At 47.8% G+C, this 24,705-nt stretch overlaps 1 protein-coding gene across 4 annotated transcripts in view; it reads right to left on the bottom strand.

Annotated features, from left to right (window-relative positions):
• LOC127580612 (uncharacterized) overlaps window positions 1-24,705 on the bottom strand; it is an 89,362-nt gene that overhangs the window by 41,945 nt on the left and 22,712 nt on the right. The window contains exon 1 of one of the 4 annotated variants that reach the window (XM_052034235.1): window positions 14,304-14,911. The exons of the other annotated variants lie outside the window; for them this stretch is intronic. The gene's annotated coding sequence lies outside the window, so the exon portion shown is untranslated. Of the gene's footprint in view, window positions 1-14,303; window positions 14,912-24,705 lie in introns of those variants that run through there. 4 annotated transcript variants of the gene reach the window in all.

Here is a 24,705-nt window from a genome sequence, read left to right as displayed (position 1 = left end):
AGTTCAGAAACAGGGAAGTATTGTTCCAGTTGAACAGGGTGTCAGTGAGAATGTCCTGGAATACTATGTGCAGTATTGTCCCCTTGTGTCACAAAGGATACATTAGCACTGAAGACAGTCCAGGAGAGATTCACTCGGCTAATTCCCGGGATGAGAGGGTTGTCCGATCACCAACATCAGCGGTTAGCGCGACGCTATCACAGCGCCAGCGATCAGGGTTCGATTCTCATCGCTGTCTGTAAGGAGTTTGTACGTTCTCCTGTGTCTGCGTGGGTTTCCTCCGGGTGCTCCAGTTTCCTCCCACATTCTAAAGACGTACGGGTAGGTTAATTTGGGGTTTAAAATGGGCGGCGCAGACTCGTTGGGCAGAAAGGGCCTGTTACCACACTGTAAATAAAATTTAATTTTAAAAAATTTAATTTAAAATTCTAAAGTGTCAATGTTCCCCTGGGGGAGAGTCTCAAACGAGGGGATATATGAAGGGAGAGGTCATCTCAAAAGGTGGCATTCACTTCCCTAGACAGTTGTGGAGAACTGAACACCTCAGGGATTTAATGGGGAAGAAAATAAATCTGTGGAAGATTGGGGAATTAAGGGCTTTGTGATGGCCCAGAACAGGAGTTGGGATCTGGGTGAACCAGCCACGATTGTAATGAAAGTCCGATTGGGCACTGGGCTGTGTGTTATGGAACAGGAATGGACGGAGAGGGTGAAGGAGGGAGTGTCCACAGCAGAAATCCCTCCCAGACCAGCACCTTGTCACCGTTGGACACCGGGCTGTGTAGACGGGAACTGCAATGGACAGGGTGGATAATTCCCTGTATTGAGACTGGACATTGGTCTGAGCTCTGGAACAATCACGGGCACACAGCACACAGGCCTCAACAGCTGAGGGCAGCTGCCAGGTTGTGGATGATGGAGAGGCCAGAATTAGAGGGGCTCAGATCGTCAACACTCACAGGAATGGAGGGGGTTGCAGAGACGGGGAGGCAGGGGAGACCATGGAGAGAACTTCAAACCAGGAACCATGTCTGGAGGTGACATGGATTTCCCCCCACTCTCTCTCCCTTCCCAACAACCCACCTTCCCACAAACCCTCTCATCCAGCCTTGTATTTGTTTGTTTCTTTCCATTGCTCAGGACGTATCCCCAGTCTGTTATTTGTGTCCCTGGGTCAACGATCCATCATTCTCTGTACCTGAGCTGCCTCAAACAAACATCCCCAGGAATGAGCCAGGACTGATCAGGGGAATCAGTCGATAGGAACTCCAGTGAAAATGGGATTTGGAAAGAAATATGTGGAGTTTACGACACAGGGACGGACAATTTGGAGTGGTCACATTGAGAGTGGCTGTTGCGAGGTGTAAGTGCTGTGTTTGAGGGGTCAGTGCTGAGACTTTGTCTCAAGAGGTTTCAGCGAGGAGGCTGTGCAGTGGGAAGGGAAGGGAAGATCTTTTACTTTCATCTCCAGTCCCAGTGGGTTGGAGATGGCAGTTGGCGCAGTCACATGTTCTTCCTGCAGGATGTGGGAGATCAGGGAGACCTCCAGTGTCCCTGCTGACTCCACCGGTGGGAAGTGTGTCCGTCTACAGATCCTGACTGACCACATCACACGGCTGGAGCTGTAAATCCACAGGACAAACCTCCCTCACCCCCCCCCCCCCCACCTTACAGCACACTGTGTCAGTGTTGGACACTGGGCCGTGTATACAGGAATATAATGGGCAGTGAGGGTGAGAGAGGGACCGTCCACAGGATAAACATCCACCACACTGTCAGTGACACTGGGCTGTCTACACAGGAACTGTACTGGATAGAGAGGATTGGAAATAACTCCCACAGGATGATCCTTCTTGTGTCTGGGCTGGATATCGGTCCCTGTACCCAGGAACTGGAACAGGCAGACGGCACCCGGGCCTTTGGCAGCTGAAGGTACAACTTCAAGAGATGGAGGCATGAAATGTGTGGGTCATTGAGAAGATAGAATGAGAGGAACACCGAGCCCATGGGGCACTGAGGTACCTGAGGGCACTGCAGAGACAGGGAGGGACATGACTGGGGAGGGGGAGAAAAAGCAGGATGACAGTTCTGTGACGCGGATGAGCACAGAGGTGACGGGTGAACGATACAGAGCACATTGGGAAACAGGGACCGTCATGTCTGTTCCCCCAAACTGCCACCGACACTCTCCGTCTGTTGGGCACCACCGTGACACAACGGGTAGTGCTGCTGCTTCAACTCCAGCGACCCAGGTTCCACTGACCTGTGTCTGGAGTTTACACCTTCTCTCAGCGACCGACCCACTGGGGCTCCCCAGGGTGCTCTGTTTTCCTCCCACATTCCAGAGACATGCTGGGTGAGAGGTGAATGGACCACAGAAAATTGTCTCCAGTGTCGGAGCAGGTGGGAGAATCTGGGGGCAGTTGATGGGAATGTGGGGACAGGAACGTGGGATCAGTGTAGGATCAGTGTCAATGGGTGCTGGAAGGTCGGCACCCAGTCAGTGGGACAAAGGTCCTGTTTCTGTGCTGTGTGACTCTGTGCCTCTCTCTGTCTCTCTCTCTCCCTCCCTCACCTCCACACTGTCTCTTCCTTCCTCTGTCTCTCCCTCCCCGTCCCACATTGTACTGATCCCTCTCGTTTCCACGTGTCCATCTGTGACCTGTCACCCAATGTTACCTGTGTCCCTGATGTGAAAAGTCGTTTGTTGTTGCTCTGTGTGATTCCTGTTACACACAGAGGATCAGAACAGGGCAGAATGAACCAGTGGTGTTTCTATCAGAACTGCAATGGCCACAGAGGCAAGAGTGAATCATTGAGAACTTTCTGTGCAGAGACAGACGATTCAGCCACACAAACTGCCATGGCAACTCTCTCTGTTTCTCTCTCCCCAACTCCTTCCTGCCCCATCCCAACAACCTCTCTCATTTGTATCTGTTGCTCAATTTGTATCTGTGCTGTTTACCAAATGTTACCTGTGTCCCTGATGTGAAAAGTTCTTTGTTCTCGGTCTGTGCATTTCCTCTTGCAAACAAGATGTCAGAACAGGACAGAATTAACCCTCAGAGTGCTTCTATTTGAATTGCAGTGGCTGCAGAAACCAGAGTGAATTATTTTCCCTCTCTCTCCTTTCCCAGCAACACCTCTTCCCTCCCACCCAATCTTGTATCGTTTTGTTTCCTTCCATTGCTCAACACACATCTCCAGTCTGTGCTCTGTGTCTCTGAATGAAAAATCCTATATTCTTGGTATGTCAGCTGCCTCCAACAGACATCCTCAGGGACGGGATGGGATTGATCAGAGGGTTCAGTCCTCTGCAACTTCACTGAGAAAAGGAGTGAGAAAGGTTCAGCACAGAAACGGTCAATTCAGGCCCACATCTAGGTCAGACTGTGGGACCCTCCCGTCTCCTCCAATCACCCCTCCTGCCCTCATTAGTAGCTGTCAGGGTTGTAACGTAATGGGCAGTGAGGGTGAGAGAGGGACCGTCCACAGGATAAACCCCACCACACTGTGTCAGTGTTGGACACTGGGCTGTGTATACAGAAATATAATGGGCAGTGAGGGTGAGAGAGGGACTGTCCGCAGGATAAATCCCCCCCACACTGTGTCAGTGTTGGACACTGGGCTGTGTATACAGGAATATAATGGGCAGTGAGGGTGAGAGAGGGACCATCCACAGGATAAATCCCCCTCCACCCCACCACACTGTGTCAGTGACACTTCAGTGGGGAGTCTGTACCCATCACAGGGAGCGAGGGGAGGAGGAATCAAAAGTCAGTCTGTTATCTAAATGGAGAGAGTTTGCAAATGAATCCAGTTCGGAGGGATTGAGATGTTGTTGCCACTGAAACACTTGGACCGTTATCAGGAAGGTGCAGCGAGTGGTGCAGAAAGCAAATGGCCTTTCCTCATGTATTGCGTGGAGCTGCAGTGTAGACACAGGGAAGTGTTGTCACATGGTGAGACCACACTGGAACACTGTGGACAGTTTCTGTGCCCTCAGTTACAACACACACACTGGCAGTGAAAGAAAACAAATACAACTGCAGATGCTGGAATGTGAAACACAAACAGAAATGCTGGGAGAACTCAGCCGTCAAACAGCAACGTGAAACTGTTCATGTTTGGGTCAATGACCCTTCCTCAGGGCTGGGGGAAGAGCAGAGGGGTTACAGATTGCAGAGCAGAGATGGGGGCAGGGGGATGTGAGACACAAGGTGTGTGGAGAGAGGGGGAGACACAGCAGGTGATAAGGGGCATGAGGACTGAAACAGTGCAGCACAGGAACAGGCCCTTCAGCCCACCGGCTCTGTGCCGAACATGATCCCAATTTAAACTGATCCTATCTGCCTGCACGTGTTTCATGTCCCTCCATTCCCGGCCTGTTCATGTGTCTGTCTAATTCCCTCTTGGATGTTGCTGTCCAATTGGCTTCCCCCATCACCCCTGGCTGTGAATTCCAGGCACCCACCACTCTCTGTGTAAAAAACCTGCCCCACACATCTCCTTTAAACGTTGCTCCTCACCATAGATCTGTGCCTTCGAGTATTTGACATTCCCACCCTGGGAGAGTGACTCTGACCATCCACCCGATCTCTGCCTCTCCTCATCTTCCATATTTCCATCAGGTCACCCCACAGTCTCCGGTATTCCAGAGAAAACAATCCATGTTTGTCCAACCTCTCAGTACAGCTGATACTCTTGAATCCAGGCAACATCCTGGCATCCTGGTGAACCTCTCCTGCACCCTCTCCAAAGTCCCCACACCCTTCCTGTAATGGGGCAACCAGACTGCACACCATCCTCGAAATGCAGCTTAATCAAAGTTATACTTCTGACAGACTTAGTAGTGAGGAGGAGGAGCGGTGGGAGTTTAAAATGCCTGTTGCAGGTGAACACCTGGTGGTTTGTGTCCCACAGGCTGAGCAATGAACAAAAGGGAGGTGGTCTGCAGAGGAGCAGCCATTTTGGAGCAGCCATTTTGAGAAGGGCAGCTTTGAGGTCGAAGTGCCGCTGCTGGGTCAAGGTGCGGGACTTCGTGAATTCAGGCTTGGGTGAGCAGGGCGAGCACCAACAAGGTCAGGATTTCCCTTTTTCTCAAGTCCGCCAGGTTATTAAGGGGGCAGGACTGTCCGTCAGTGGAGTGGTGTGTTCCCCCGGTGTGATGTGGGAGACATGGGGGCAGTAAGTGTCCCTGACGACAGTGTCTGCAGGAAGTGTGTCCGGCTGCAGCTCCTCTCAGACCGCACAGATGGGTTGGAGGGCAGTTGGACTCACTGACGGACATACAGGAGGCAGAAAGTGTTGTAGACAGGGGTTTCAGGGAGGTGGTCACACCGCAGGTTCAGCCAGATCGATGGGTGAGTGACAGGAGGGTCGGGCAGGTAGTGCAGGAGTCCCCTGTGATTGTCCCCCTCTCACACAGGTAAACCACTGTGGATACTGTTGGGGGGACGGCCTCTCAGGGGAAAGTGACAGCATCAGCCCCATCAGTAGCACCACGACTGGTTCTGTTGTACAGCAGGGTGGGGCAAAGTCTGGGTGAGCAACAGTGATCGGGGACTCTTTATCAGGGGTACAGATGGGTGTTTCTGTGGCTGGGGTGAGACTCCAGGATGGTGTGTTGTCTCCCTGGTGCCCGGGGCAAGGACGTCTCTGACAAGGCCCAGGACACTCTGAGAGGGGAGGGGGAGCAGCCAGAGGTTGTGGTCCATATTGGAACTGACGACATTGATGGGAAGGGAGGTGAGGTCCTGTAAAGAGAATTCAATGAGTTAGGTAGTAAGTTGAAAAACACGACCTCCAGGGTTGTAATCTCAGGATGACTCCCTGTGCCACGTGCTGGCGTGGTAAGAAACAGGAAGAGAGCACAGTTCCTGATCTGGAGAGCACTTGCGGGTAGGTTTGCTAGTGCTGCTCCAGGGGGTTTAAACTAGATATGCAGGGGGAGGGGAACCAGAGTGTTAGAGCAGATAGTGAGGAGGAGGAGAATAAAGGTCATGTGAGGACTGCAGGTACTGGCAGAAATCAAAGGTTTGTATGTGATGAAATGTTGTCAGGTGCATCTACTTCAATGCAAGGAGTATTGTAGGTAAAGCAGATGAGTTTAGGGCGTGGATTGGCATGTGGGATTACGACATTATTGCTATTAGTGAGACTTGGTTGCAGGAGGGTCAGGACTGGCAGCTTAATGTTCTGGGGTTCCATTGTTTCAGACGTGAGAGACAGGATGAAAAGGGGTATGAGGGGCATTACTAGTCAGGGAAAATGTCACAGCTGTGCGTAGACAGGACAGCCTGGAGGGCTGGTGTACAGAGGCCATATGGGTGGAGCTGAGGAAGAGGAAAGGTGTGACCACACTAACAGTGTTGTATTATAGACCGCCCAATAGTCAGAGAGAATTGGAGGAGCAAATCTGTAGTGAGATAGCAGACCGATGTAAGAAACAGAAAGTTGTAATAGTAGGGGATTTTAACTTTCCACATATTGACTGGGACTCCCACACTGTGAAAGGGCTGGATGGCTTGGAGTTTGTCAAATGCGTCCAGGAAAGTTTTCTAAATCAATATATAGAGGCACCAAGGAGAGAGAATACAATATTTGATCTCCTATTAGGGAACCAGACAGGTCAGGTGACAGAAGTATGTGTAGGTGAACATTTTGGGTCCAGTGACCATAATGTCATTAGTTTCAAGTCAATTATGGATAAGGACAGGTCTGGTCCTCGAGTTGAGGTTCTAAATTGAAGGCCAATTTTGTGAAAATGAGAAAGGATCTAGGAAGAGTGGACTGGGATAAGTTGTTTTCTGGCAAGGATGTGTTCAGTAAGTGGAAGGCCTTCAAAGGTGAAATTTTGAGAGTGCAGAGTCTGCATGTTCCTGCCAGGATTAAAGGCAAAGTTAAGAAACATAGGGAACCTTGGTTTTCAAGGGATATTGGTGATCTGGTTAAGGAAAAGAGAGGTGTATAGCAGGTACAGGCAACTAGGAACAAATGGGGTACTTGAAGAGTACAGAAAATGTCAGAAAATACTAAAGAAGGAAATCAGGAAGGCAAAAAGACACAAGGTTTCTTTGGCAGATAATGTGAAGGTAAACCCGAAGGGTTTCAACAAATATGTTAAGAGTAAAAGGATAGTAAGGGACAAAATTGGTCCCCTAGACGATCAGAGTGGTCGTCTATGTGTGGAGCCTTGGGAGATGGGGGAGATCTTAATCAGATTTTTTGCATCAGTATTTACTCAGGAAACTGGCATAGTGGATATGGAAGGAAGGGAAACAAGCAGTAGTGTCATGGAACATATAGAGATTAAAGAGGAGGAGGTGTTTGCTGCCTTACAGCGAAGAAAGGTAGATAAATCCCCGGGCCTGACATGATATTTCCTCGGACCTTGAGAGAGACTAGTGCAGAAATTGCAGGGGCCCTGGCAGATATATTTAAAATGCCCATAGCCACGGGTGCGGTGCTGGAGGACTGGAGGGGAGCTCATGTTGTTCTGTTGTTTAAAAAAGGATCTAAAAGTAAACCAGGTAATTACAGGCCGGTGAGCCTGACATCAGTAGTAGATAAATTATTGGAATGTGTTCTGAGAGATCGGATATACAAGTATTTGGACAGCCAAGGTCTGATTAAGGATAGTCAGCTTGGCTTTGTGCGTGGTAGATCGTGTTTAACAAATCTTGTAGAGTTTTTTGAGGAGGTTACCAAGAAAATAGATGAAGGAAAGGCTGTGGATGTTGTCTACATGGACTTTAGTAAGGCCGTTGACAAGGTCCCATATGGGAGGTTAGATCAGAAGGTTCAGACACTAGATATCCATGGAGAGGTTGTAAACTGGATTTGAACTTGGCTGTGTGGGAGAAGACAGAGAGTGGTGGTGGATGATTGTTTCTCAGATTGGAGGCCTGTGACTAGTGGTGTGCCTCAGGGATCTGTGCTGGGACCATTGTTGTTTGTTATCTATATCAATGATCTAGATGATAATGTGGTAAATTGGATCAGCAAGTTTGCTGATCACACTAAGATTGGAGGCATTGTGGACAGTGAGGAAGGCTTTCAAAGCTTGCAGAGGGATCTGGACCAACTGGAAAAATGAGCCAGAAAATGGCAGATGGAATTTAATGCAGACATGTATGAGGTGTTGCATTTTGGAAGGACAAATCAAGGTAGGACATACACAGTAAATGATAGGGCACTGAGGAGTGCGGAGGAACAAAGGGATCTGGGAGTTCAGATACATAATTCCCTGAAAGTGGCGTCACGGGTAGACAGGGTTGTAAAGAAGGCATTTGGCATCCTGACATTCAGCATCCTGACATTCAGAAATAAAAGTACTGAGTATAGGAGTTGGGATGTTATGGTGAGGTTGTATAAGTCATTGGTGAGGCCAAATTTGGAGTATTGTGTGCAGTTCTGGTCACCTAACTATAGGAAGGATATCAGTAAGATTGAAAGAGTGCAGAGAAGATTTACTAGTATGTTGCCGGGTCTACAGGAGCTGAGTTACAGGGCAAGATTGAACAGGTTAGGACTTTATTCCTTGGAGCGTAGAAGAATGAGGGTAGATTTGATAGAGGTTTACAAAATTATGAGGGGTATAGACAGAGTAAATGCGAGTAGGCTCTTTCCACCTAGATTAGGAGAGATAAGTACGAGAGGACATGGCTTTAGGGTGAAAGGGGAAAGGTTTAGGGGGAACATTAGGGGGAACTTCTTCCCTCAGAGAGTGGTGGGAGTGTGGAACAAGCTGCCATCTGAGGTGGTAAATACGGGCGCACCCTTAAGTTTCAAGAATAAATTGGATAGATACATGGATGGGAGAGGTCTGGAGGGTTATGGACTGGGTGCAGGTCAATGGGACTAGCAGAATAAAGTTTCAACACAGATTAGAAGGGCTGAATGGCCTCTCTTCTGTGCTGTAGTGTTCTATGGTTCAATGTGTGGCTGAGGTACTGGTGCAGGAGGGGGGGCTGCAGGTATCTACTGATATTCACAGAGCATGAGGTGTTGGGGCTCTTGAAGAGCATTAAGGTGGAGAAGCCCCAGATAACTTCCCACCTCAGTAAGATCACCCCTCAACCTCCTGCGCTCCAGGGAAAACAGTCCCAGATTATCCACACTCTCTCCTCACAGCTCCAACCCTCCAGTCCCAGCCACAACATCGAGAATCTTTTCTGTACCCTCTCCAGCTTAATCATCCTCTTCCTTTAGTGTAGTGACCAGAACTGTGCACAACACTCGAAATGCGGTCTAACTGACCCTTGTCCAACTGTAATTCGCCTGTCGCCGAAACAGGTCTACAGCGGATGCCATCTCCCTGGCCCTACACTCAGCTCCAGAGCATCTGGACAGTAAAGACACCTGTGTTAGACTATTGTTTATTGACTGCAGCTCTGCCTTCAATACAATAATCACAAGCAAATATGTCACCAAACTCCGAGACCTCGGATGCAACACCTCCCTCTAAAACTGGATCCTTGACTTACTAACCAACAGGCCACAATGAGTGAGGACAGGCAGCAATACCTCCGGCCTGATTATTCTCAACACTGGTGCCCCACAAGGCTGTGTCCCCAGCCCTCTACTCTGCTCCCTATACACTCACAACTGTGTGGCCAGATTCTGCTCTAACTCCATCTGAAGTTTGCAGATGATACCACCGTTATAGGCCGTATCTCAAAGAGCAATGATTCGGAGTACAGGAAGGAGACAGAGAGCTTAGTGGCATGGTGTCATGACAACAACCTTTCCCTCAATATCAACAAAAGAGCTGGTCATTGACTTCAGGAAAGGGGGCGGTGTACATGCACCCATCTGCATCAACGGTGCTGAGGTAGACAGGGTTGAGAGCTTCAAGTTCCTGGGAGTAAACATCACCAACAGCCTGTCCTGGTCAAATCACGTAGATGCCACGGCCAAGAAAGCTCACCAGTGCATCTACTTCCTCAGGAGGCTAAAGAAATTCGGTTTGTCCCCTTTGACACTCACCAATTTTTATTGATGCACCATAGAAAGTATCCTATCTAGATGCATGATGGTTTGGTATGACTACTGCTCTGCCCAGGACCGCAAGAAACTGCAGAGAGTTGTGGACACAACCCAGCACATCACGGACACCAGCCTCCCCTCCTTAGACTCTGTCTTTACCTCTCATTGTCTTAGTGAAGCAGCCAGCATAATCAAAGACCCCAACCACCCGGGTCAATCTTTCTTTTCTCCTCTCCCACTAGATTTAAGGACAGCTTCTACCCCACTGTGATAAGACTATTGAATGGTTCACTTATATGATGAGATGGACTATGACCTCACGATCTACCTTGTTGTGATCTTGCACCTTATTGCACTGCACTTTCTCTGTAGCTGTGACACTTTACTCTGCACTGTTATTGTTTTCACCTGAACTACCTCAATGCACTCTGTACTAACCCAATGTAACTGCACTGTGTAATGAATTGACCTGTACAATCGGTATGCAAGACAAGTTTTTCACTGTACCTTGGTACAAGTGACAATAATAAACCAATACCAATACATGATGTCCTAGCTCCTGTGCTCAATGGCAAACACCTTCACCACCCTGTCGACCTGAGCTGCCACTTTGCAGGAACTGTGGACATTTACCCCAAGCTCTCTCTGTTGAACGTAGATCAGCATCATGGTCGGCACCAACCAGCTGGGCCAGGAGGAGGAGTGGCATTACTGGTCAGGGATACTATTACAGCTGCATAAAGGGTGGATAATGTAGTGGGATCCTCTCCAGAGTCAGCATGGGTGGAGGTTAGGAATAAGAAAGAAGCAGTTACTCTACTGGGAGGATTCTGTAGGCCCCCTGGTAGCAGCAACGATACTGAGGAGCAGGTTGGGAGGCAGATTTTGGAAAGGTGCAAAAGTAACAGGGTTGTTATCATGGGAGACTTCAACTTCCCCAATATTGATTGGCACCTGCTTAGTACCAAGGGTTTAGACAGGGCAGAGTTTGTTAAGTGTGTCCAGGACGGATTCCTGTCACAGTATGTCAACAGGCCGACTAGAGGGAATGCCATATCAGATCTAGTATTAGGTAATGAACCAGGTCAAGTGACAGATCTCTCAGTGGGTGAGCATTTGGGGGACAGTGACCACTGCTCCCTAACCTTTAGCATTGTCACGGACAAAGATAGGAGCAAAGAGGACAGGAAGATATTTAATTAGGGAAGGGCAAATTATGAGGCTATAAGGCTAGAACTTGCAAGTGCAAATTGGGATCACATTTTTGAAGGGAAGTATGCTATGGAGATGTGGTCGTTGTTCAGGGATCTCTTGCAGGATGTTCGGGTTAAATTTGTCCCGGTGAGGCAGAGAAAGAATGGCAGGGTGAAGGAACCATGGGTGACAAGGGAGATGGAACATCTGGTTAGGAGAAAGAAGGCAGCATACATAAGGTGTAGGCAGCAAGGATCAGATAGGGCTCTTGAGGAATATAGGGTAGCAAGGAAGGAACTTAAGAAGGAGCTGAGGAGAGCAAGAAGGGGACATGAACCAGCCTTGGCGAGTTGGGTTGAGGAAAACCCCAAGGCACTTTTCACATCTGTGAAGAGCAAAAGGATCACGAGAGTAGAGGTAGGACCGATTAGAAACAAAGGTGGGAAGATGTGCCTGGAAGCTGTGGAAATGAGTGAGGTTCTCAATTAATACTTCTCTTCAGTATTCACCAAGGAGAGGGGCCTTGATGACGCTGACGACAGTGTTGGTAAGGTTAATGTTCTAGAGCATGTTGATATCAAGAGAGAGGATGTGTTGGAGCTGATAGAAAAAATTAGGGCAGATGAGTCCCCGGGGCCTGATGGAATATTCCCCAGGCTGCTCCAAGAGGTGAGGGAGGAGATTGATGAACATTTGGCTAGGATCTTTGAGTCCTCATTGTCCACGGAAACGGTACCGGAGGAATGGCGGGTAGCAAATGTTGTGCCCTTATTCAAAAAAGTTAGTAGGGATTGTCCAGGGAATTGTCCAGTGAAGGGCAGATCATGTCTCACAAGCCTGATAGTGTTCTTTGAGGAGGTGACCAGGCAGACTGATGAGGGTAGTGCAGTGGATGTGGTCTACATGGATTTTAGTAAGACATTTGACAAGGTTCCACATGGTAGGCTTCTTCAGAAGGTCATAGGGCTTCGGATCGAAGGATGCTTGGCTGTGTGGATTCAGAATTGGCTTGCCTGTAGAAAGCAGATGTTGTGGTGGAGGGACTGCATTCAGATTGGAGGGCTGTGACAAGCGGTGTCCCACAAGGATCGGTTCTGGGACCTCTGCTTTTGCTGATTTTTATTAATGACTTGGAGGATTGTCGAAGATTGCAGAGGGACATTGATAGGATGCAGAGCTGGGCTGAGAAGTGGCAGATGGAGTTCAATCCGGAGAAGTGTGAGGTGGTACACTTTGGAAGGACAAACTCCAAGGCAGAATACAAGGTTAATGGTAGGATTCTGGGCAGTGTGGTGGAGCAGAGGGATCTGGGAGTCCATATCTGCAGATCCCTGAAAGTTGCCTCACAGGTGGATAGGGTAGTTAAGAAAGCTTATGGGATGTTAGCATTCATAAATCATGGGATTGAGTTTAAGAGCCACGAGGTGATGGTGCAACTCTACAAAACTCTGGTTAGACCACACTCAGAGTACTGTGTCCAGTTCTGGTCGCTTCATTATAGGAAGGATGTGGAAGCGTTGGAAAGGGTGCAGAGGAGATTTACCAGGATGCTGCCTGATTTAGAGAGTATGCATTATGAAGAGAGACTAAGGGAGCTCGGGCTTTACACTTTGGAGAGAAGGAGGATGAGAGGAGACATGATAGAGGTGTACAAAATATTAAAAGGAATAGATGGAGTAGACAGCTAGCACCTCTTTCCCAGGGCACCAATGCTCAATACAAGAAGGCATGGCTTTAAAGTAATGGGTGGGAAGTTCAAGGGAGATATCAGAGGAAGGTTTTTTACCCAGACAGTAGTTGGGGTGTGGAATGCGCTGCCTAGGGTGGTGGTGGAGGCAGGTACGTTGGTCAAATTCAAGAGATTGCTAGATAAGCATATGGAGGAATTTAAAATAGAAGGACATGTGGTAGGAAGGGGTTAGATAGGCTAAGGCGAGGTTTAAAGGTTGGCACAACATTGTGGGCCGAAGGGCCTGTATTGCACTGTACTGCTCCATGATTCTATGGTTTCTCTGCTGGACCATTCCATGAATTTTCTCTCCCTCGATCAGACCCTCAGACTCTTGCACTCCGGGGAAAACAACCATAGCCGATCCAGTCTCTCCTTGTAAGCGAAACATTCCAACCCAGGCCACATCCTGGTGAACCTTCTCTGCAGCATCTCCAGCACTCCCACACCCTTCCTGTAGTGTGGTGACCAGAACCACACACAATGCTCCAGCTGTGCTGTGGCCCAACCACTGTTTATAATGTGGGAACATGACATCCCAGCTCTTACATTCCATGCCACAGCTGATGAAGGCAAACACCCCGTGTGCCTTCTTCACCACCCTGTCGACCTGTGCTGCCACTTCCGGGCATTTGTAGACCTACCCCGAGGACCCTCTGTTCACCAACACTCCCTCAGGCCCTGCCATTTACTGTGTCCTCATTTGTCCTCCCACAACACATCACCTTCCATGTGTCAGGATGAAATTCCATCGGCCATCGCTCCGCCCAACTCTCCAGCTGATCTCCATCCTGCTGTATCCTTAGACAGCCCTCCTCGCTACCTACAACACCACCAATTGTCAGGTCATCTGCAAACTTACTGATCAAACCTTCTACATTCACATCCAAGTCAGTCATGGATGACACAAACATCATGGTTCCAGCACCGGTCCCTGTGGTACACCACTGGTCACAGACTTCCAATCACAAAACCACCGATCCATCATCACCCTCTGGCTCCTATTACCAAGCCAGCTTTGGATCCACTGAGCCAGGTTACCTTGGACCCCATGGGCTGGAACCTTTAGCACCGGCCCACCATGTGGCAGCTTTACTGAAGTCCACATGGACAACACCCACTGCACTGCCCTCATCAATGTGTTTAGTTAACTCTGTGAACAGTTCTGTCAAATCAGTGAGACAGGATTTCCCACAAAAACCATGCTGACCATCTCTAATCAGTCCCTACCTTTCCCAGTGCTGATTAACCCTGTCCCTTTGAATATTTTCCAGTACTTTCCCCACCACCGATGGAAGATTCAATGGACTGGAGTTACCTTGCTTATCCCTGCTGCCCTTCTTGAACAAAGGAACAAGATCTGCAATCCTCCCATCATCTGGCACCTCACCTGAGGCTGCTGAAGATGCAAAAATCTCTGTAAGGATACCAGCAATCTCCTCCTTCATCTCATCCAGCAGCCAGGCACACATCTCATCCGGCCCTTGGGGATTGGTCCACATTTGTGCACCAGAGATTTCACAACTGTTCCTCCTTGATGCCGACATGCTGCAGAATGTCCCCATCGCTCTCCCTGAACTCCACATCTACCACATCCTTCTCCTGGGTGAATACAGATGGGAAGTCTTCATTGAGCATCTGGCCCACGCACAGAACATCCCTTTGGTCCCTCAGGGGTCTACACTTTCCCTGCTTCCCCACTTGTTCCGAACATACTAAAATAAATTCCACAATTGATGAAGGACGATACACCGTATGCCTTTTTCATCAGTCAACCTGTGTAGCTGCTTTGAGCATCCAATGGACTCGGACCGTAAGATCCCTCTGATCCTCCACACTGCCAAGAGTCTTACCATTAATACTGTATTCTGCCATCATATTTGACCTACCAAAATGAATCACTTCACACTTATCTGGGTTGAACTGCATCTGCCACTTCTCAACCCAGTTTTGCATCCCATCTATGTCCCACTGTAACCTCTGGCAATCCAGAACAGATCCCTGAGGTACACCATTGGTCACCAACCTCCATGCAGAATATGACCTGTCAACAACCACACTTTGCCTTCTGCGGGCCAGCGAGTTCTGGATCCACAAAGCAATGTCCCCTGGGATCCCATGTCTTCTTACTTTCTCAATAAGCCTTGCATGGGGGTATCCTATCAAATGCCTTCCTGAAATCCATATACACTACATCTACTGCTTTTCCTTCATCAATGTGGAATTATGTATCTGAACTCCCAGATCCCTTTATTCCTCTGCACTCCTCAGTGCCCCACCATTTACTGTGTATGTCCTACCTTGATTTGTCCTTCCAAAATGCAACACCTCACACTTGTCTGCATTAAATTCCATCTGCCATTTTCTGGCTCATTTTCCAGTTTGTCCAGATCCCTCTGCAAGCTTTGAAAGCCTTCCTCGCTGTCCATAACGCCTCCAATCTTAGCGTCATCAGCAAACTTGCTGATCCAATCTACCACATTGTCATCCAGATCATTGATATAGACAACAAACAACAATGGTCCCAGCACAGATCCCTGAGGCACACCACTAGTCACAGCCCTCCAGTCTGAGAAACAATCATCCACTACCACTCTCTGTCTTCTCCCACACAGCCAATTTCGAATCCAGTTTATAACCTCTCCATGGATACCTAGTGTCTGAACCCTCTGAACTAACCTCCTATGTGGGACCTTGTCAAAGGCCTTACTAAAGTCCATGTAGAAAACATCCACAGCCTTTCCTTCATCTACTTTCCTGGTAACTGCCTTGAAAAACTCTACAAGATTCGTTAAACATGATCTACCACACACAAAGCCATGCTGACTATCCATAATCAGTCCTTGGCTGTCCAAATACTTGTATATCCGATTTCTCTCAGAACTACTTCCAATAACTTACCTACTACTGATGTCAGGCTCACTGGCCTGTAATTACCTGGTTTAATTTTAGAGCCTTTTTTAAACAACGGAACAACATGAGCTACCCTCCAGTCCTCTGGCACCCCACCTGTGGCTAAGGGTATTTTAAATATATCTGCCAGGGCCCCTGCAATTTCTACACTAGTCTCTCTCAAGGTCCGAGGAAATATCTTGTCAGGCCCAGGGGATTTATCTACCTTTATTCACTGTAAGGCAGCAAGCACCTCCTCCTCTTTAATCTCCATATGTTCCATGACACTACTGCTTGATTCCCTTCATTCCATATCCACTATGCCAGTTTCCTGAGTAAATACTGATGCAAAAAAACTGTTTAAGATCTCTCCCATCTGCTGAGGCTCCACACATAGACGACCACTCTAACCTTCTAGGGGACCAATTTTGTCCCTTACTATCCTTTTACTCTTATATACTTATAGAAACCCTTCGGGTTTACCTTCACATTATCTGCCAAAGTATGAAGTGCCTTTGTCATTACCTTAACCCTGTCTGCCGGTGATATTCTGTGACCCCTCTTTGTTTTCCTAATGTGGCAGGTCCTGTCTTATTTTTCTCAGCCTTTTTTGCTGTTTGCCCACATATCAGGCTGGGTGAGAGGTGAATGGACCACAGAAAATTATCTCCAGTGTCGAAGCAGGTGGGAAAATCTGGGGGCAGTTGATGGGAATGTAGGGACCAGAACATGGGATCAGTGTAGGATCAGCGTCAATGGGTGCTGGAAGGTCAGCACCCAGTCAGTGGGACAAAGGGCCCGTTTCTGTGCTGTGTGACTCTGTGCCTCTCCCTCTGTCTCTCTCCCTCACCTCCACACTGTCCCTTCCTGTCTCTCCTTCCCCACTCCCTCCCCGTCCCACACTGTACTGATCCCTCTCGTTTCCACGTGTCCATCTGTGACCTGTCACCCAATGTTACCTGTGTCCCTGATGTGAAAAGTCGTTTGTTGTTGCTCTGTGTGTTTCCTGTTACACACAGAGGATCAGAACAGGGCAGAATGAACCAGTGGTGTTTCTATCAGAACTGCAATGGCCACAGAGGCAAGAGTGAATTATTGAGAACTTTCTGTGCAGAGACAGACGATTCAGCCACACAAACTGCCATGGAAACTCTCTCTGTTTCTCTCTCCCCACCGCCCCCCTGCCCCATTCCAACAACCTCTCTCATTTGTATCTGTTGCTCAATTTGCATCTGTGTTCACCAAATGTTACCTGTGTCCCTGATGTGAAAAGTTCTTTGTTCTCGGTCTGTGCATTTCCTCTTGCAAACAAGGTGTCAGAACAGGACAGCATTAACCCTCGGAGTGCTTCTATTTGACTGCAGTGGCCGCAAAAACATAGAAACATAAAAAAACATGCAGTACAATTCAGGCCCTTCGCCCCACAAAGCTGTGCTGAACATGTCCCAACCTTAGAGACCCATAGCCCTCTATTTTTCTCAGCTCCATGTACCTCTCATTTCTTTCTGTTGCTTTTCCCTCTCTCTCCTTTCCCAGCAACACCTCTTCCCTCCCACCCAATCTTGTATCATTTTGTTTCCTTCCATTGCTCAACACACATCTCCAGTCTGTGCTTTGTGTCTCTGAATGAAAATTCCTTTATTCTTGATACGTGAGCTGCCTCCATCAGACATCCTCAGGGACGGGATGGGTTGATCAGAGGGTTCAGTCCTCTGGGACTTCACTGAGAAAAGGAGTGAGAAAGACTCAGATGTTACAACACAGAAACAGCCAATTCAGGACCACATCTCAGTCAGACTCCCCTGTCTCCTCCAATCACCCCTCCTGCCCTCATCAGCACCTGTCAGGGTGGTAATGTAATGGGCAGTGAGGGTGAGAGAGGGATCGTCCACAGGATAAACTCCAACCCCCCCACCACACTGTGTCAGTGTTGGACACTGGGCTGTGTACACAGGAATGTAATGGGCAGTAAGAGTAAGAGAGGGACCGTCCACAGGATAAATCCTCTCCCAACCCCACCACACTGTGTCAGTGACACTTCAGTGGGGAGTCTGTGCCCATCACAGGGAGCGAGGGGAGGAGGATTCAAAAGTCAGTCTGTTATCTAAATGGAGAGAGTTTGCAAATGAATCCAGTTCGGAGGGATTGAGATGTTGTTGCCAATGAAACACTTGGACCGTTATCAGGAAGGTGCAGCGAGTGGTGCAGAAAGCAAATGGCCTTTCCTCATGTATTGCGTGGAGCTGGAGTGTAGACACAGGGAAGTGTTGTCACATGGTGAGACCACACTGGAACACTGTGGACAGTTTCTGTGCCCTCAGTTACAACACACACACTGGCAGTGAAAGAAAACAAATACAACTGCAGATGCTGGAATGTGAAACACAAACAGAAATGCTGGGAGAACTCAGCCGTCAAACAGCAACGTGAAACTGTTCATGTTTGGGTCAATGGCCCTTCCTCAGGGCTGGGGGAAGAGCAGAGGGGTTACAGATTGCAGAGCAGAGATGGGGGCAGGGAGGTGTGAGACACAAGGTGTGTGGAGAGAGAGGGAGACACAGCAGGTGATAAAGGGCATGAGGACTGAAACAGTGCAGCACAGGAACAGGCCCTTCAGCCCACCGGCTCTGTGCCGACCATGATCCCAATTTAAACTGATCCTATCTGCCTGCACGTGTTTCATGTCCCTCCATTCCCGGCCTGTTCATGTGTCTGTCCAATTCCCTCTTGGACGTTGCTGTCCAATTGGCTTCCCCCATCACCCCTGGCTGTGAATTCCAGGCACCCACCACTCTCTGTGTAAAAAACCTGCCCCGCACATCTCCATTAAACGTTCCCCCTCACCGTAGATCTGTGCCCTTGAGTACTTGACATTCCCACTCTGGGAGAGTGACTCTGACCATACACCTGATCTCTGCCTCTCCTCATCTTCCATATTTCCATCAGGTCACCCCACAGTCTCCGGTGTTCCAGAGAAAACAATCCACATTTGTCCGTCCTCTCAGTACAGCTGATACTCTTGAATCCAGGCAACATCCTGGTGAATCTCTCCTGCACCCTCTCCAAAGTCCCCACACCCTTCCTGTAATGGGGCAACCAGACTGCACACCATCCTCGAAATGCAGTCTAATCAAAGTTACACTTCTGATATATTTAAAATGTCCTTAGCCACAGGTGGGGTGCCAGAGGCCTGGAGGGTAGCTCATGTTGTTCTGTTGTTTAAAAAAGGCTTTAAAAGTAAACCAGGTAATTACAGGCCAGTGAGCCTGACATCAGTAGTAAGTAAATTATTGGAAGGTGTTCTGAGAGATCGGACATACAAGTATTTGGACAGCCAAGGGTTGATTAAGAATGGTCAGCATGGCTTTGTGCGTGGTAGTTCGTGTTTAATGAATCTTGTAGAGTTTTTCGAGGAGGTTACCAAGAAAGTAGACGAAAGGAAGGCTGTGGATGTTGTCTTCATGGACTTTAGTAAGGCCATTGACAAGGTCCCACATGAGAGGTTTGTTCAGAAGGTTCAGACACGAGGTATCCATGGAGAGGTTGTAAACTGGATATGAAATTGGCTTTGTGGGAGAAAACAGAGAGTGGTAGTGGATGATTGTTTCTCAGACTGGAGGCCTGTGACTAGTGGTGTGCCTCAGGGATCTGTGCTGGGACCATTGTTGTTTGTTGTCTATATCAATGATCGAGATGATAATGTGGTAAATTGGATCAGCAAGTTTGCTGATCACACTAAGATTGGAGGCGTTGTGGACAGCGAGGAAGGCTTTCAAGGCTTGTAGAGGGATCTGGACCAACTGGAAAAATAGGCCAGAAAATGAGATGGAATTTAATGCAGACAAATGTGAAGTGTTGCATTTTGGAAGGACAAATCAAGGTAGGACATACACAGTAAATGGTCGGGCACTGAGGAATGTGGTGGAACAAAGGGAAATGGGAGTTCAGATACATAGTTCCCTGAAAGTGGCGTCACGGGTAGACAGGATTGTAAAGAAGGCATGTGGCATCCTGACATTCAGAAATAAAAGTACTGAGTATAGGAGTTGGGATATTATGGTGAGGTTGTATAAGACATTGGTGAGGCCAAATTTGGAGTATTGTGTGCAGTTCTGGTCACCTAACTATAGGAAGGATATCAGTAACATTGAATGAGTGCAAAGAAGATTTACTAGTATGTTGCCGAGTCTACAGGAGCTGAGTTACAGGGAAAGATTGAACAGGTTAGGACTTTATTCCTTGGAGCGTAGAAGAATGAGGGTAGATTTGATAGAGGTTTACAAAATTATGAGGGGTATAGACAGAGTAAATGCGAGTAGGCTCTTCCCACCTAGATTAAGAGATAAGTACGAGAGGACACGGCTTTAGGGTGAAAGGGGAAAGTTTTAGGGGGAACATTACGGGGAACTTCTTCACTCAGAGAGTGGTAGGAGTGTGGAACGAGCTGCCATCTGATGTGGTAAATGCGAGCGCAGCCTGAAGTTTTAAGAATAAATTGGATAGATACATGGACGGGAGAGGTCTGGAGGGTTATGGACTAGGTGCAGGTCAATGGGACTAGCAGAATAAAGATTCGGCACAGACTAGAAGGGCTGAATGGCCTGTCTTCTGTGCTGTAGTGTTCTATGGTCCAATATGTGGCTGAGGAGCTGATGCAGGAGGGAGGGCTTCAGGTACCTGCTGATATTCACGGCGCAGGTGGTATTGGGGCTCTTGAAGAGCATTAAGGTGGAGAAGCCCCAGATAATTTCCCACCTCGGTAAGATCACCTTCAACCTCCTGCGCTCCAGGGAAAACAGTCCCAGATTATCCACTCTCTCTCCTCACAGCTCCAACCCTCCAGTCCTGGCCACAACATCGGGAATCTTTCCTGCACCCTCTCCAGCTTAATCACCCCCTTCCTTTAGTGTAGTGACCAGAACTGTGCACAACACTCAAAATGTGGTCTAACTGACCCTTGCACAGCTGTAATTCACCTACTGCCGAAACAGGTCTACAGCGGACGCCATCTCCCTAGCCCTAAACTCAGCTCTAGAGCATCTGGACTGTAAAGACACCTGCAGTGTCATGCAAAAGTTTGGGCACCCCTGGTCAAAATTTATGTTACTGTGAATAGCTAAGCGAGTAAAAGATGACCTGATTTCCAAATGGCATAAGGTTAAGGATGACACATTTCTGTAATATTTTAAGCAAGATTACTTTTTTATTTCCATCTTTTACAGTTTCAAAACAGCAAAAAAGGAAAAGGGCCCGAAGCAAAAGTTTGGGCACCCTGCACGGTCAGTATTTAGTAACACCCCCTTTGGCTAGTATCGCAGCTTGTTAACACTTTCTGTAGCCAGATAAGAGTCTTTTAATTCTTGTTTGGGGGATTTTCACCCATTCTTCCTTGCAAAAGGCTTCTAGTTCTGTGAGACTCTTCGGCCGTCTTGCATGCACTGCTCTTTTGAGGTCTATCCACAGATTTTCGATGATGTTTAAGTCGGGGGACTGTGAGGGCCATGGCAAAATCTTCAGCTTGTGCCTCTTGAGGTAGTCCATGGTGGATTTTCAGGTGTGTTTAGGATAGTTATCCTGTTGTAGAAGCCATCCTCTTTTCACCTTCAGCTTTTTTTTACAGACGGTGTGATGTTTGCTTCCAGAATTTGCTGATATTTAATTGAATTCATCCTGAGGAAGTGAAGGGTTAAGAATTGCAACCATACCTATAACTGGCAAACAATATATATATTGTATATATATATACACATACACATGCATTTATATTTCTTTAGCAAGGACTAGCAAGCTGCTGACCCACTGGTTAGGTTGGAATGTAAGTATGTTAACTGCCTTTGTTTCAGGTAACGAACCATTCCAATATGTCAGACGGTGGCGATACTGAGTGTAATTAACATCGAGGTGCAGGCTTGGTCTGAACAATGAAGGGTGATACGTGCCTTTGAAAGCCTTGATTATAACTCAATTATACTAAGACAAGAGGTGTGATAGCTGTCTCAGGATCTCTATAGCTTGACAGAAACTCGCAGCGCCATTTGCATGGGATGTGCATGACAATTCCTGTATTAATGTCTGTCTGCCCTTTGTGTGGGGAGAACTCGGGAGGCGACTCTCAGTGAGTGCTGAAGAGAATTCTCCTAGCGGTGCACTGCTAATAAAGGTATTTGTTCGAATTGACCTCGTGGCACTGTGTTACTTACAACGGACAGAAGGGGAAAATTGATTTCCGGACGACAATCCTTCTCTCTACCAGTGAAATGTTCCCCGTGCCACTGGCTGCAACACAAGCCCAAAGCATGATCGATCCACCCCCGTGCTTAACAGTTGGAGAGGTGCTCTTTTCATGAAATTCTGCACCCTTTTTCCTCCAAACATACCTTTGCTCATTGCAGCCAAAAAGTTCTATTGTAACTCATCAGTCCACAGGACTTGTTTCCAAAATGCATCAGGCTTGTTTAGGTGTTCCTTTGCAAACTTCTAATGCTGAACTTCATGGTGAGAACGCAGGAAAGTTTGGAGAAAAAAGGGTGGCTTCGACAACAGGATAACGATCCTAAACGCACCTCAAAATCCACAATGGACTACATCAAGAGACACAAGCTGAAGGTTTTGCCATGGCCCTCACAATCCCCCAACCTAAACATCATTGAAGATCTATGGATAGACCTCAAAACAGCAGTGCATGCAAGACAGCCCAAGAATCTCACAGAACTAGAAGCCCTTTGCAAGGAAGAATGGGCGAAATCCCTCAAACAAGAATTGAAAGACTCTTAGCTGGCTGCAGAAAGCGTTTACAAGCTGTGATACTTGCCAAAGGGGGTGTTACTAAGTACTGACCATGCAGGGTGCCCAAACTTTTGCTTCGGGACCTTTTCCTTTTTTGCTGTTTTGAAACTGTAAAAGGTGGAAATAAAAAAGTAATCTTGCTTAAAATATTAAAGAAATGTGTCATCTTTAACTTCATGCCTTTTGGAAATCAGGTCATCTTTAACTCACTTAGCTATTCACAGCAATAGAAGTTTTGACCAGGGATGCCCAAACTTTTGCATGCCACTGTACGTTAGACTATTGTTTATTGACTACAGCTCTGCCTTCAATACTATGATCCCGAGCAAACTTGTCACCAAACTCCAAGACCTCGGACTCAACACCTCCCTCTGTAACTGGATCCTTGACTTTCTAACCAACAGACCGCAATCAGTGAGGATAGGCAGCAATACCTCTGGCACGATTATTCTCAACACTGGTGCCCTCCATTCTACATCCTATACACTCATGACTGTGTGGCCAGATTCTGCTCTAACTCCATCTGCAAGTTTGCAGATGATACCATTGTTGTACGCCGTATCTCAAACAGCGATGACTCAGAGTACAGAAAAGAGATATAGAGCTTCGTGGAATGGTGTCATGACAACAACCTTTCCCTCAATTTCAACAAAACAAAAGAGCTGATCATTGACTTCAGGAAAGGGGTGGTGTACGTGCACCTGTCTACATCATGGTGCTGAGGTCGAGAGGGTTGAGAGCTTCAAGTTCCTGGGAGTGAATATCAACAACAGCCTGTCCTGGTCAAATCATGTAGATGCCACGGCCAAGAAAGATCAGCAGTGAATCTACCTCCTTAGGAGGCTAAAGAAATTCGGTTTGTCCCATTTGACACTCTCCGACTTTCATCGATGCACCATAGAAAGCATCCTATGTGGAGGCATCACGGTTAGGGATGGCAACTGTTCTGCCCAGGACCGCAAGAAACTGCAGAGAGTGGTGGACACAGCACAGCGCATCATGCACACCAGCCTCCCCTCCTTGGACTCTGTCTTAACCTCTCACTGTCTTGGTGAAGCAGCTAGCATAATCAAAGACCCCACCCACCTGGGTCACTCTCTCTTCTCTCCTCTTCCATCAGGTAAAAGATACAGGAGCCTGAGGGCATGTACCACCAGACTCAAGGACAACTTCTACCCCACTGTGATAAGACTATTGAATGGTTCACTTATATGATGAGATGGACTATGACCTCATGATCTACCTTGTTGTGACCTTGCACCTTATTGCACTGCACTTTCTCTGTAGCTGTGACACTTTACTCTGCACTGTTATTGTTTTACCTGTACTACATCAATTCACTCTGTACTAACCCAACATAACTGCACTGTGTAATGAATTGACCTGTACAATCGGTATGCAAGACAAGTTTTTCACTGTACCTCGGTACAAGTGACAATAATAATGATGTCCTAGCTCCTGTACTCAATGCCAAACACCTTCACCATCCTGTCGACCTGAGCTGCCACTTTGCAGGAACTGTGGACTTGTACCCCGAGCTCTCTACGTTAACTGTAGGTCAGCATCATAGTCGGCACCGACCAGCTGGGCCAGGAGGACGGGTGGCGTTACTGGTCAGGGATACTATTACAGCTGCAGAAAGGGTGGATAATGTAGTGGGATCCTTTCCAGAGTCAGTATGGGTGGAAGTCAGGAGTAAGAAAGGAGCAGTTACTCTGCTGGGAGTATGCTATATGCCCCCTGGTAGCAGCAAGGATTCTGGGGAGCAGATTGGGAGGCAGAGTTTGGAAAGGTGCAAAAATAACAGGGTTGTAATCATGGGAGACTTCAACTTCCCCAATATTGATTGGCACCTGCTTAGTACCAAAGGATTAGATGGGGCAGAGTCTGTTAAGTGCGTCCAGAACGGATTCCTGTCACAGTATGTCAACAGGCCGACTAAAGGGAATGCCATATCTGATCTAGTATTAGGTAATGAACCAGGTCAAGTGACAGATCTCTCAGTGGGTGAGCATTTGGGGGACAGTGACCACTGCTCCCTAACCTTTAGCATTGTCATGGACAAGGATAGGAGCAAAGAGGACAGGAAGGTATTTAATTGGGGAAAGGCAAAT

This window comes from Pristis pectinata, chromosome 19, assembly GCF_009764475.1.
Source record: "Pristis pectinata isolate sPriPec2 chromosome 19, sPriPec2.1.pri, whole genome shotgun sequence".
Classification (NCBI taxonomy): Eukaryota; Metazoa; Chordata; class Chondrichthyes; order Rhinopristiformes; family Pristidae; genus Pristis; species Pristis pectinata.
The sequence above is the reverse complement of the archived record's forward strand: the minus strand, read 5'-3'. Positions and strand labels throughout refer to the sequence as shown.